A 14,320-nucleotide genomic window follows, 5' to 3' on the forward strand; every position below is an offset into this window, starting at 1 on the left:
TTGTTTTTTTGTTCCCAGATTTTATTCTTTATTGCCTCTTCTTTCTTCCATAGTTAACACATACTTATTAAGTTAAAATTTTTTTGTATGAGTTTTGCAAGCCTACACTTGATAATCTTTGTTATTCTCTCTTTGCCCTCTGAATTGTAGATTAGTGACTTTTTTCTTAGTTTCTACCTGTAAGCTCCTTTCTCCAAGCAAATTGTGAGGTTTTTGTTCCTCCTCTTTTCATAAATGCTAGCTCACATAACACGTTTAAATGATTGTTCTTGTAAGCCTGCTTGACTAATGTTTTCATCCACAACTCCCTAAAACTACTTTCTCTCCAAAAGAAATTAAATGTGGAGCATAAACTCCATTTGTTTTTAATTCTTGACATTTTTTTCTTAAAAGTCAATAATTTGATATTATTTGATATTGTCTTAAGAGTTTAAAGACTATAATTTGACTTCTGCCAACTTTAGCTTAATCAGTGACAGATATAAATTACTTTTGTGGACTAGATGTGCAGTTAATGTCACTAACCTGCCTTCTACATGAAAGAAGTTCCATGCTAGTATAAAATAACACGTTATAGTCTGAGTTAGAGGTCTAACTATCTGCAGATTTACTTTGTTGTTTTGGCCCTCACTGAAGAGGGAGGCTGTGGGATTTAATTTTTTTTTTTAAGGTTTAATGTTGGGGGGGAAATCTGTGTGTATGTGTGTGTGTGTATATATATATGCAAAGAAGCAGTTTAAATAACCATAAGGCCTTCATGTTAAAAATCCTCTTGGGTAAAAATAAGTATCTTTTTTACTGGAAACAACCCAGACACCCTTAAGTGAGTGAACGGTTAAACAACCAGTGCTGTCTCTATACCATGGAATGCTATGCAGCAATAAAAAGGAACAAACTGTTGTACACAGCAACTTGGATATATCTTAAAGGAATTATGCCAAATGAAAAACCAATCTTGAAATGGAACTACCATGTGGTTCCATATATATATATATATGCTGCTGCTAAGTCACTTCAGTCGTGTCTGACTCTGGGCGACCCCGTAGACGGCAGCCCACCAGGCTCCCCTGTCCCTGGGATTCTCCAGGCAAGAACACTGGAGAGGGTTGCCATTTCCTTCTCCAGTGCATGAAAGTGAAAAGTGAAAGTGAAGTCGCTTAGTCATGTCCGACTCTTAGCAACCCCATGGACTGCAGCCCACCAGGCTCCTCCATCCATGGGATTCTCCAGGCAAAAATACTGGAGTGGGGTGCCATTGCCTTCTCCGATATATATATATATATTTTTTTTTTTCATGTATATATAGCATTTTCAAAGTGACGAAAGGTGGATGGGTTGGCAATTGCCAAGTATTGCTGGGTGGGAGGAGCAGGGTGATTGTGATTGTAAAGGGTTAACATGAGAGATCTTTGTGGTAATTGAACAGCTCTGTACCTTGATTGTGGTGGGGTTATGTAAATCTATATACATGTGATAAAATTACATAAAAACACACAGTGTGTGTAAAATCATTAAAATCTGAATCAAATTGTGGATTATATCAGTGTCATTACCTGGTTTTGATATTGAACTACACTTACACAGTCATTCCTTGGTATCCACTGGGGATTGGTTCTAGGACTGCCCTTGAATACCGAAATTCACAGATGCTCAAGTCCCTTGTATTAAATGGAATAGTATTTGCATATAAACCTACATATATACTCCTATATACTTTAATCTACCTCTAAATTACTTATAATATCAAATACTTTGTAAGTTGTTGTAAATACAATACAAATACTATATAAATAGTTGCCAGTGCATGGCAAGTTCAAGTTTTACCTTTGGAACTTTCTGAAATTTTTTTCCTAAATGTTTTCTGTCTGAGGTTGGTTGGATCCAGAGATATGAAACATGTGGATAAGGAGGGCCAATTGTATAATGTTATCATTGGGAAAAACTGGATGAAGAAGAGTACATGGCTGGTTGCTGTACTATTTTTTTACGACTGAAGTTATCATCATTTTAAAATTATTAAGTCAATTACAAAAAATATCCAGTACTTATATATGTGTCCCTGTATAGTATTGGGAGGCAGAAGCATCTGTTTTTTAAAAGTTATTCTCTGCAGAATATCAATTCATATATTTCTTACTATTCATTTATTTATACTTTCTTGTTCACATGCATCTGCACGCAGTAGAAATACTTCTACATTAGACGTATCCAACATGTAGTTTCTGTTTTCATTTTATATGCTTTGTTTTCCGTAAATGCCAGTTCATTCTTCTTTTTAAATTTTTTATTTTTTAGGCTGTGCTTTGTGGCATGAAGGATCTTAGCACCCACAGTAAGATGAGTGGGATTGACTAAGGGATTGACCCTTGCCTCCTGCATTGGGAGCATGGAGTCTTTTAAACTTTTCTTTCTTTCTTTATGGCTGTGCTGGGTCTTGCTGTGCGCTGGCTTTCTCTAGTTGCGGTGAGCAGGGGCTGCTGTTTGTTGCAGTGCACAGGCTTCTCAGTGCTGGGGCTTCTCTTGTTGTGGAGCACAGGCTCTAGGCGCGTGGGTTCAGTAGTTGTGGCGCAAAGACTTAGTTGCTCGACTGCATGTGAGATGTTTCTGGAACAGGGATCAAACCCATGTTGCCTGTATTGGTAGGCATATTCTTCACCACTAGACCACCAGGGACGTCCCCATTTTTCTTTTTTTCAGGCTTGCTGCACTTTTTCTTTCCAACCTTGCTTCATATAAACTGGAAGGAATCTGATATTGGTCATCTATATTATTTTGTTCATTTTCCAGTTGCTATAAAAGAATTTTGGTTTTGTCAAGAGAGGCTGTACATTCATTATTCAACTGCTAAGTCACCTCAGTCGTGTCCGACTCTGTGTGACCCCATAGACGGCAGCCCACCAGGCTTCCCCGTCCCTGGGATTCTCCAGGCAAGAACACTGGAGTGGGTTGCCATTTCCTTTTCCAATGCATGAAAGTGAAGTCGCTCAGTCGTGTCCAACTCTTAGCGGCCCCATGGACTGCAGCCTACCAGGCTCCTCTGTCCATGGGATTTTCCAGGCAAGAGTACTGGAGTGGGGTGCCATTGCCTTCTAGATAGTTGCATTTTGAGTTGTTGAAATCTGTAAAACAAGAGATTTTGTTCCTTGTAAAGACAACAAATGAGATATAATTTGAGGGAAGAAAGTTATATTTAGTTACACTGTGTTTATTGTGTGACCATGAACCTTTTAGTACAAAAGTATTAAATGTTTTAAAGCAATGCAGGAGGAATGTGAGGAGGTCAAAAATAAAAGTCATAGGTCACCAACTTGGAGAGGATACACTTTGTGTGATATGCATGATCTTGATCCATTTTGAGTTAATTGTTGTGTATGGTGTGAGGAAGAGATCCAAATGCATTCTTCTACATGTGGATATCCTTTTTTTTTTTTTTGTCTCAGCATTATTTGTTGTTCTTTCCCCATTGAATTGTCTTAACACATTTGTTGACCATAAATGTAGGAGACTTGTTCTCATTTCTATTCCATTGATTTATTTGTCTGTCATTATTCTAGTAGTCCCACACTGTAGCTTTGGAAAAAGTTTCTAAATTAGAACATGTGAGTCCTCTAACTCTGTTATTCTTTTCCAGGATTGCTTTGGCTATTCTGAATGCTGACCACTTTCTTTGAAGAAACCAGCTTGATTTTGATAAGATTGTATCAAATAGGTCAATTTGGGGAGTATTGTCATGTTAACAATATTGAGAGGATTTCTTTAATATTTAGTGATTCATTTTAAAAGGATAATAAGTTTATTGCTTGTAATATAAATACAGTTGAACCTCCATATCTGCTGGACTGCATACATAGGTCAGCCGGCAGTGGATTGAAAACTAGTGCTTAAAAAAAAATCCAGAAAGTTCCAAAAATGAAATAGTTTGCCATGTTTGGATGACTATATAGCATTTATATTATATTTATGATGGTTTACATAGTATTTGCTTTGCATTAGGTATTGTAAGTAATCTAGAGATGATTTCAAGTTTAGGGAAGGATGTGCAAAGGTTATATGCAAATACTGTGCCATTATATATGAGGGACTTGAGCATTTGTGGATTTGGGAACCAGAGGGTGACTCTGGAACAAATACCCCATGGATATTGAGAGACAGCTGTAATGTATTTTGTTAAAAATATATTTGCAAAATAAAAATGAGAAGAAAGGCATTGTTCTACTTTTTTGCAAAACTCCATAACGTATGGCTTATAAGAAAATATCTATTCTCGTATCTATTTTTCCATTCACTCTGACATTATATGTGATTTTGATAGAAGTATAAGACATGGCCTCATACAGATATGTAGAGGAAAGGGGACGGATCTCATGAACGCTTTGAAAGCATCTTGATCTGCAGTGGTCATTGGACCACACTTTAAGAATAGCTTGTCCAGTGGAAAGAAGTATCTTTGGAGACTCAGAAACTTGGTTGAAAATCACCAGTCTGCCACTTAACAGCTCATGTGGTTTTTGAGCAAGTTACTTAGCCTCTCAGTCTTCCTTCACCTTTTTTTTTTTCCCTTCACCTTTTAAATGAGGGTTTTTATAAGGAGGAAACATGATCATGCCTGTAAATTTGTGTATGTGTTAGTTGTTCTGCAACTCCATGGACTGCAGCTCACCAATCTCCTCTGTCCATGGGGATTCTCCAGGCAAAAATTCTGGAGTGTGTTGCCATGCCCTCCCCCAGGGGATCTTCCCAACCCAGGGATCGAACCCAGGTCTCCCACATTACAGGAGGATTCTTTACCATCTGAGCCACCAGGGAAGCCTAACTTTTGGGTGTATAAAAACCACCAAAGGCTTGAGGCTTGTCTTTTTTCATTTATATTTGTCAACCTCTGCTATATAGGATTGGCTTCCCTGGTGGCTCAGAGGGTAAAGCGTCTGCCTGCAATGCAGGAGACCTGGGTTCCATCCCTGGGTCAGGAAGATCCCCTGGAGAAGGAAATGGCAACCCACTCCAGTATTCTTGCCTGGAGAATCCCATGGACGGAGGAGCCTGGTAGGCTACAGTCCAGGGGGTCGCAAAGAGTTGGACACAACTGAGCAACTTCACTTTCTTTTTCTTTCTTTTCCCAGGTGGCTCTGGTAAATAATCCGCCTGTCAGTGCAGGATACGCAGGAAACACTGGGTGGGGAAGAACCCCTGGAGTAGGAAATGGCAACGCTGCAGTATTCTTGCCTGAAAAATTCCACAGACAGAGGAGCCTGGAGGGTTATAGTCCATAGGGTTGCAAAGAGTCGAACATGACTGAATGACTGAGCACACTCATACACGCACATTCTATAGGATTGGCTAATTTTTTTTCCCACTGAAAGTGTACATACCATAGCATGGTAACTTTCATGTAAATTTGGTTCATTGTAATAGTAGTATTTATTTTAAAAGCTGAACTTTGTTCATATAATTTTCTACTTAACTACAAATTACAATGGCAAACAAGTAAGGATGAGAAAGGGCCAACAAAAGTAAAGAAATTATTCAGAAATCAGGGTAAACTGATGTCTCCTTTAAGGCAGTTTGTTACCTTACTCCAATCCTGCTATTAACTTTTGGAAGACAGAAGGAAATTGCAAAAATTCTGCCTTAGAGAATGGTTCTTTAGCGTGTATTTTCCCAGTAAAAATTAATTAGGTTAAAATATAAGTGATCCTCAGTGATTGTATAAATACTGAACCAAATATCCAATCGACATTGCTGCAGTTTTGTGTTTTTTTTCAACAAAGCAGGTTGAAAAACAGAATGAGATGTGGGGTCCAATTTGGATATGGTGGTCAGAAGGCCTCTTGACATAACTGATAATGTGAGGGAAGAACATTCTAAGTAGGAGGAACAGAAAGTACAAGGGCCATGGCATGGGGGCATACTTGGGTGGAGATGGAAATTGCACTTATTTACTGAAGTTCAGCGGTGTTCTCTCAAATTCAGGATTTAAAGGAGCAAGAACATTGGAACACTTTGAAGTGTGGCTCTGGGGCTGTCATCTACGCGTATTTATTAGCTAAGTGAATCATTTCCTCTGTCAGATCAGATCAGATCAGATCAGTCGCTCAGTCATGTCCGACTCTTTGCGACCCCATGAATCGCAGCACGCCAGGCCTCCCTGTCCATCACCAGCTCCCAGAGTTCACTGAGACTTACATCCATCGAGTCAGTGATGCCATCCAGCCATCTCATCCTCTGTCGTCCCCTTCTCCTCTTGCCCCCAATCCCTCCCAGCATCAGAGTCTTTTCCAGTGAATTTTAAGGGACATTTTTAAAGCCTAAACCCAAGTCTTTAATCTGTACTTGTTAAAGGTTTCTTGTCTTTTCGGTGCTAAAACAAGAGATCTGGTAGTTTTTCTTAGAATTACCTACATTTACATACTGTTTGAGCCGCTCAGTTGCTACGTTGTGGCCAACTCTTTTGAGACCCTATGGACTGTAGCCTACCAGGCTCTTCTGTCCATGGAATTTTCCAGGCAAGAATACTGGAGCGGGTTGCCATTTCCACCTCCAGGAGATTTTTCCAACCCAGAGATTGAACCCATGGCTCCTGTTTGGCCAGCAGGTTCTTTACCACTGAGCCACCTGGGAAGCTTCACAAGATAAATTGTTCTCTCGGGATGTTGAGAAGTCATCTGGTCCAACCTTAGTAGTTCTCAAGGACTGGTCCAGTTACCTAAATAGCTTTTCATAGTTAGCTGCTTTTCCTTACTTTCTTCTTTCAAAGGATATTAGAATTGAGGAGATAGCCGACTCATGCCTTTTTGAGCAGGCTTTTGTGGGGAACGTACATGAGAGGGAAATCAAGCAGATAGTGATTTAGCCTTTTCTGGAACTATTCTAATGACAGGAGTGCATTCTCAAGGGACTTGTCTCTTCTACATATAGAGTATGTGTATAGGGGGTGGTGTAGGAAAGGAAGGCATAGTCAGAGGAGAGAAGATTCAACTGGTCCCAAACACAATCGAAAAGTTACCATAAAGGTGTCTCAGTGTCAATGACACCAGTCGCCTCTCTCCATCCCCCACATCCTCAGAGAGTAAAAATGTTGGCAGGGATGAGAGACTTATTTGCTCAGGCATAAGACCCTCTTGTTTGGCCCTGTTGTCTAAAATGAGAGAAATGGTGGAGGACTAATCCTACAGATGTCCTGAGTACGTACTTGGCTCCTTTGTATTCCCCCTGGCTGTTTAGCACCATCCTTAGACTTGCTGGGTTATAGTCCTTGTTGTTACTGGCGGAGGAGCTCCAGCTAGTCCTCAGAGCTCATTAGATCTTGTCAGAGAACCAGGCACCTAGACCATGATGGTGTCTTTATGATGTTAGGTTTTGTTTTATTCAAGATGGTATGATCACAGGAAATGAAAGTCTTAGAGACAGTTTTTACATCTATTTTTAGAACATTCTGGTAACAGTCAAGTCGATTTGAGAAAAATGATGCTCACTTCTAAATGTTTTTACACAGGTAATATTGCCAACATCTGTTCAAATCAAAAACATTTCATGTCTATTCAGTACACTCAACAGATTGTAAACTAGTTAAACTTTAAAAGAATCAAAACAATGTAAACACAAAAAAATCAAACAGTAAAGTGGATCTATAATTGATTATCATGCCTTTGTCTACTGTTATCAGAATTGATGAGTCCCTTGAAGACACTTCATTTCAGTCGCTCAGTCATGTCCGACTCTTTGCGACCCCATGAACTGCAGCACGCCAGGCCTCCCTGTCCATTACCAACTCCCGGAGTTTACCCAAACTCATGTCCATTGAGTCGGTGATGCCATCCAACCATCTTATCCTCTGTCGTCCCCTTCTCCTCCTGCCTTCAATCTTTCCCAGCATCAGGGTTTTTTCAAATGAGTTAGCTTTTCGCATCAGGTGGCCAAAGTATTGGAGTTTCAGCTTCAACATCGGTCCTTCCAATGAACACCCAGGACTGATCTCCTTTAGGATGGATTGGTTGGATCTCCTTGCAGTCCAAGGGACTCCAGAGTCTTCTCCAACACCGCAGTTCAAAAGCATCAATTCTTCTGCACTCAGCTTTCTTTATAGTCCAACTCTCACATCCATACATGACCACTGGAAAAACCACAGCCTTGACTAGACGGACCTTTTTTGGCAAAGTAACATCTCTGCTTTTGAATATGCTATCTAGGTTGGTCATAACTTTCCTTCCAAGGAGTAAGCGTCTTTTAATTTCATGGCTGCAGTCACCATCTGCAGTGATTTTTGGAGCCCAAAAAACTAAAGTCAGCCACTGTTTCCACAAGTAGAATGTTATAAGCATCAAAAGTCAAATAGATTTTTTTTTAAACTTCCATCAATTTGTCAGTATCATGCAAGTTTGTTTTGTTACACATTAAAGGCGTAGATTTCCTTAAAAATATTTTTTCCAGTTTTCCTGAGGTTTCTAATTTTCCTTTTTTTCTGATGAACAAATAATAATGTACCATCACTTTATCCTCAGTGTTATTCAATGTCTGTTTCATGGAGGCCTCTCTCAGATTTTGTCTTGCATTCTGTGTCCTGCTCTCAGCCTAGGACTTGCCTTCACTGCCTTCTTAGCTTGAATCAACTGTTTGCTGGATCCTGTAAATCCTTCCTCTCTCTTGATTTTCACACTCATTTTACTAGACAGGAGCCTGAAGTGTTTTCTCAAGAAAGATTGCTTAGAAAGTAAAGCTGTCTGGCCCTTATATGGCTGAAGTCTCTATCCTGCCATCATACCTGATTGGCAGTATAGAATGAGAAGTTCAAAGTCATTTCTCTCTTGTACTTAGACATATCACTAGTGTCTTCTATACTGATGAAATTTTCTAAGCATACAAAAATTTGATGGATGACTCACTTAATAACTACAGTTATTAACATTTCGTTCCTTTAACTTTATCCTGTATCAATCTGTCTTATTTTTTGATGCATTTCAAAATACATTGCAAGGATCGGTATACTTCAGTCTTGAACACTTGGGCATGCATATGGGTAACTAGAGTTCAGTGTTCAGTTACTCTTTTTTTTTTTTTTGACCGCCATGCTTTTTATGAGTGTTAATTTTCTTGTTAGTGAATGCTAATTTTGAAATTTAATTCAAGTTATAAAAGCGTAAAGTGGTTTTTAAGCATAATATTCAAGCTCTATTTTACATGTGAAAATTATTTCGTGGTTTTTCTGAAAGCACAACTTTTCAGTTGTGTTTACCTTACTACTAAAATGGAAAACCCAATGATAAAACAAGCGAGTTTAAGAGGATTGACGTAAATCCTGCATTGTAGGCAGACACTTTACTGTCTGAGCCACCAGGGAAGTCCTATATCTACTTTACTCGCATCTAATACTGATAATTTTAGAAAGGACCTATTTATCTTTGCTCATGTCATTTTTTTTTGTTTGTTTTGATGTATGTGGCATTTGTCATTAAGCTTACAGAAATGCTAGTAAGGGATAATTGATGTTCTTATTAAACTAAGATCACAGAAAGGGCTATAATTGAATTGCTTTTGTCCTTAAAGACATATCTTTGAAAAGCTCATGATTTATCAGGAATCCACCTGAATCAAAATTTCCATATTGTAAATGGCTGCTGCTTCCATTCCTTTTTCTCCTTATCCTACTTGCCCTTCTCTTCTTTCCCCTAGTCTTTGGACAGGTTAAAGAGAGAGAGGATTACTGGAACTATGATAAAGTAGGAACAGTGGTGTCTGGTGGTCTTTTCCAAGGATTATGTGAGATTGACACCTTCTAAATGCAAAATAGAGAACCAAGTGAAAGTTGGTGGTCAGATAACCATTAATTGAATTGCTTTTACATATCCTGTTGTAAAATTGGAATACATGCATTTTTGTCCTGCCCTCATTTCTCTTACAGCTTTTCGCCTGGCATCCTATATTTCAGACATACAAAATTATTTACCCAAAATTAACATGGCCCAGCCAGGACTCTACTGCAAGTTCAGCTTTATACTGTATCAAGTATAAAGGAATTAATAGGTCAATTAATGTGCCTATTTTTTAGCCCCAGAGTAGTATAAGGGCATTTATTGGGGAAGATTTCAAAATAGATAGCTAGCTTGTCAGAATTATTGCTATCAAACTCCATACTTTGTTGTTCTAGACTTTATGTTACTCCTAGAATTGCCAGTTGCTTAAAACCACTTACTTACATACTTAGAAGACCTTCTGTCTTGACTCAAATGCTGGTATTATAACTAGCACTTGAAAATATTTTTCCAGTTTTCCTGGGGTTTCTAATTTTCATTTTTTTCTGATGAACAAATAATAATGTACCATCAATATATCTTCAGTGTTATTCAGCGTCTGTTTCATGGAGGCCTCTCAGATTCTTTCTTGAATTCTGTTTCGTGCTCTCAGCCTGGGACTTGCCTTCACTGCCTTCCTAGCTTGAATCAAGTGTTTACTGGATCCTTTAGGTCCTTCCTTTCTTGATTTTCACACTCATTTTACTAGACAGTAGCCTGAAGTGTTTTCTCAAGAAAGATTCCTCAGGAAGTAAAGCTGTCTAGCCCTTACATGCCTAAAGTCTCTAGCCTACCATCGTACCTGATTGGTAGTATAGAATGCAAAGTTACTGTATTATATTGTAATTATTGTTTTATATTGTAAGTGACCCTGAGCTACTCAGAGTGTGCTAATTATAAATTGAAATGTTAGCATAAGTTGTCCATGTAATAACAAAAATAATTTTATTTAGTAAAGAGGTTTTTTTTTGTTTCTACCCTGCAGGAGTTTTTCCTTTCAGCATTAAATGAGATTTAATGGTAAGGAAATAGACCCTATAATAAATATGAAAGTGTACCTGCATTTCTTTTTAACTTGATAACTTGTTCTAACCCCAAATTTTCATTCTTCACACAGTAGACAAAGTCAGTGAGTCATAGTTAAGTAATGTCCTACTTATTTTGTAAACCAGGATGTATTTGTTAAATAAAGTACGTTTTGTGAAGTAGAATATTTTCATAGCTACTTTGTTGTTAACATTGCTTGGTATTCATTCCATGAGTAATTTTCTTTGTTATCTAGGTTGTTTTTGTTTATACCTGAAATAGTCTTTCTGAACTAAAATTTAGCCAAACTGGAGGAAATTCAGTATATGTCATATTGAAGTGAAGTATTAAGATTTGTCATATTTAGGATCACAGCAAATTTGTTCTGACAGTAGCCAGACATCAGTCATTTGCGTGAATTTTCCACTAATCTAGGTTAGCAATATTTACAAATCATCACCATGATAGGAGGAGTAGGTAAGAATTGATATGAACAGCGTTTGCAGAAATTGAAGCTTGAGGAACATCAGAATGTGGCTCTACAGGTGTATTATGATCCTAAAGGTAATGAGTTTGACTTGGCTTTCATGAGCCAGACTTTGAATTCAGGTCAGTCAGATGCTTTTGATGAAGCAGTGTTAACAAATTTATACAAAAAAAAAAAAACATTTATACAAAAAAATTTGAAAATGTGGTGTGGGCTCTTTAAAGAGTTAATATAAAACCTGGCATATAAATCACATTGAAATTTATTGGCCAATGTTGACTTTTTTATACTGATATTTTAAAGTAACTTTATTGAAATACAGTTCACAAACCATAAAATCCACTGACTTAAAATTTACAGTTCACTGAGTTCAAAAAGTTATGCAACTATCACCATAATCTAGTTTTAGAACATTATCATCACTTCATAAAGAAACCCCATATCCATTAGCAATCATTCTCCTAGCCCCAGACAACCATTAATCTATTTTCCGTCTCTATAGATTTGCCTCTTCTGGAAATTTCATATACATGAAATCATACAGTATGTCATTTTTTGTGACTGTCTTTCACTTAAGCATAAAGTTTTTAAGGTCCATCCATGTGGTAGTAAGAATCAGTATTTTGTTCCTTTTTGTGGCTGAATAATATGCCACAATATGAGTAATACCACATTTTTTTAAATCAGTTCATCAGTTAAGGGCCATTTGAGTTGTTTCTACTTCTGGGCAATTATAAATCAGATCAGATCAGTCGCTCAGTTGTGTCCGACTCTTTGTGACCCCATGAATCACAGCACGCCAGGCCTCCCTGTCCATCACCAACTCCCGGAGTTCACTCAGACTCATGTCCGTCCAGTCAGTGATGCCATCCAGCCATCTCATCCTCTGTTGTCCCCTTCTCCTCTTGCCCCCAATCCCTCCCAGCATCAGAGTCTTTTCCAACGAGTCAACTCTTCGAATCAGGTGGCCAAAGTACTGGAGTTTCAGCTTTAGCATCATTCCTTCCAAAGAACACCCAGGGCTGATCTCCTTCAGAATGGACTGGTTGGATCTCCTTGCAGTCCAAGGGACTCTCAAGAGTCTTCTCCAACACTACAGTTCAAAAGCATCAATTCTTCGGTGCTCAGCCTTCTTCACAGTCCAATTCTCACATCCATACATGACCACAGGAAAAACCATAGCCTTGACTAGACGAACCTTTGTTGGCAAAGTAATGTCTCTGCTTTTGAATATGCTATCTAGGTTGGTCATAATTTTCCTTCCAAAGGAGTAAGCGTCTTTTAATTTCACTGCTATAAACATTCTTGTCCAAGTGTTTGTGTAGACATATGTTTTCATTTCCCTTGGGTGTGTGCCCACCAGTGGAATTGCTGGGTCAGATAGTAATTCTTAAACCATTTGAGGAACTGATCAACCGTTTTCCAAAGTAGCTGTAGCATTTTGCATTCCCAGCAGCAATATAAAAGGATTTCTATCTTTTCCACATGCTCACCAGTTCTTACTATTGTCTGTCTTTTTGATCATAGCCATCCTAGTAGATGTGAAGTAGATTTTTCATTGTGTTTTAGATCTGCATTTCTCTAAGGATTAAAGGTGTTGAGAATTTTCTCATGTGCTTATTATGTGCTTTAATTTTATGTAAACTTTGATATCTAAATGTTTGTGTAGCTCTTATGTGCTCTACTGTTGATGAGTACTTAGGTTCCATATTCCATATGAAATACCAGTATGTGTACAAACACATTAAAGGCTTAGCTCTAAGACATTGGAGGATTGAAATGATACTGATTCTTGAGTGTTTTCCAAACTTAACTGATAAATAGGTAGTTACCAGTTTGCCTGGGACAGTCCCAGTTTATGCCTGTTGTCTGACTTAATTGTAAAAGTGCCATCTTTCACTCGGAAGTATGCCCTGTCTTGGACAATAAATCATATGGCCAACCTACTGACAGTTACCTTAGAGTGTTTCGGAGTGGGTAGCCATTCCCTACTCCAGAGGATCTTCTGACCCAAGGATCGAACCTGGGTCTCCTGCATTGCAGGCATATTCTTTACTGTCTGAGCCTCCAGGGAAGCCCAAATATACACTTGCTGTCTACTAAGTTAGAATCTCCATAAAGGGGGCCTAGAAGTATGTTTTTAGCAATTTCAAGGTCAAGCACAGTTGTAATGTATTATTCTAGCACAATGCTTGTGTTGCTGTATGACCCCTAGCCCGTTATCTTTATTTTAGTGAGATAGTGAGTCCCAAGTTAAAATTCAAGAAAAATAATCTAATCTGATAGCCTACTACCACCCATCTATTTAAAGTGGTGATAGGGGAGGAGTATTAACATACACATTGGACTGTCTTGTAGGGGCAAGAGAGTATAGGACAGTAAGTAAAGTGAAATAATTTACTGGAAATAGGATGATCTCAGGACTGAGCTCCAGCAAGAGGCAATGAGCAAGGCTCAGCTTCTCAATAGTATTTTCCTTTGAGTTCAGTTCAGTTCAGTTGCTCACTTCTGTCCAACTCTTTGCAACCCCGTGAACCACAGCACGCCAGACCTCCCTGTCCTTCACCAACTCCCAGAGTCCATCCAAACCCATGTCCATTGAGTTGGTGATGCCATCCAACCATCTCATCCTCTGTCGTCCCCTTCTTCTCCTGCCCTCAATCTTTCCCAGCATCAGGGTCTTTTCAAATGAGCCAGGTCTTCGCATCAGGTGGCCAAAGTATCGGAGTTTCAGCTTCAACATCAGTCCTTCCAACGAACACCCAGGACTGATCTCCTTTGGAATGGACTGGTTGGATCTCCTTGCAGTCCAAGGGACTCTCAAGAGTCTTCTCCAATACCACAGTTCAAAAGCATCAATTCTTCTGCGCTCAGCTTTCTTTATAGTCCAATTCTCACATCCATACATGACTACTGGAAAAACCATAGCCTTGACTAGACGGACCTTTGTTGGCAAAGTAATGTCTGCTTTTTAATATGCTGTCTAGGTTTGTCATAACTTTCCTTCCAAGGAGTAAGCGTC

This window comes from Bos mutus, chromosome 2, assembly GCF_027580195.1.
Source record: "Bos mutus isolate GX-2022 chromosome 2, NWIPB_WYAK_1.1, whole genome shotgun sequence".
NCBI classification, from domain to species: Eukaryota; Metazoa; Chordata; class Mammalia; order Artiodactyla; family Bovidae; genus Bos; species Bos mutus.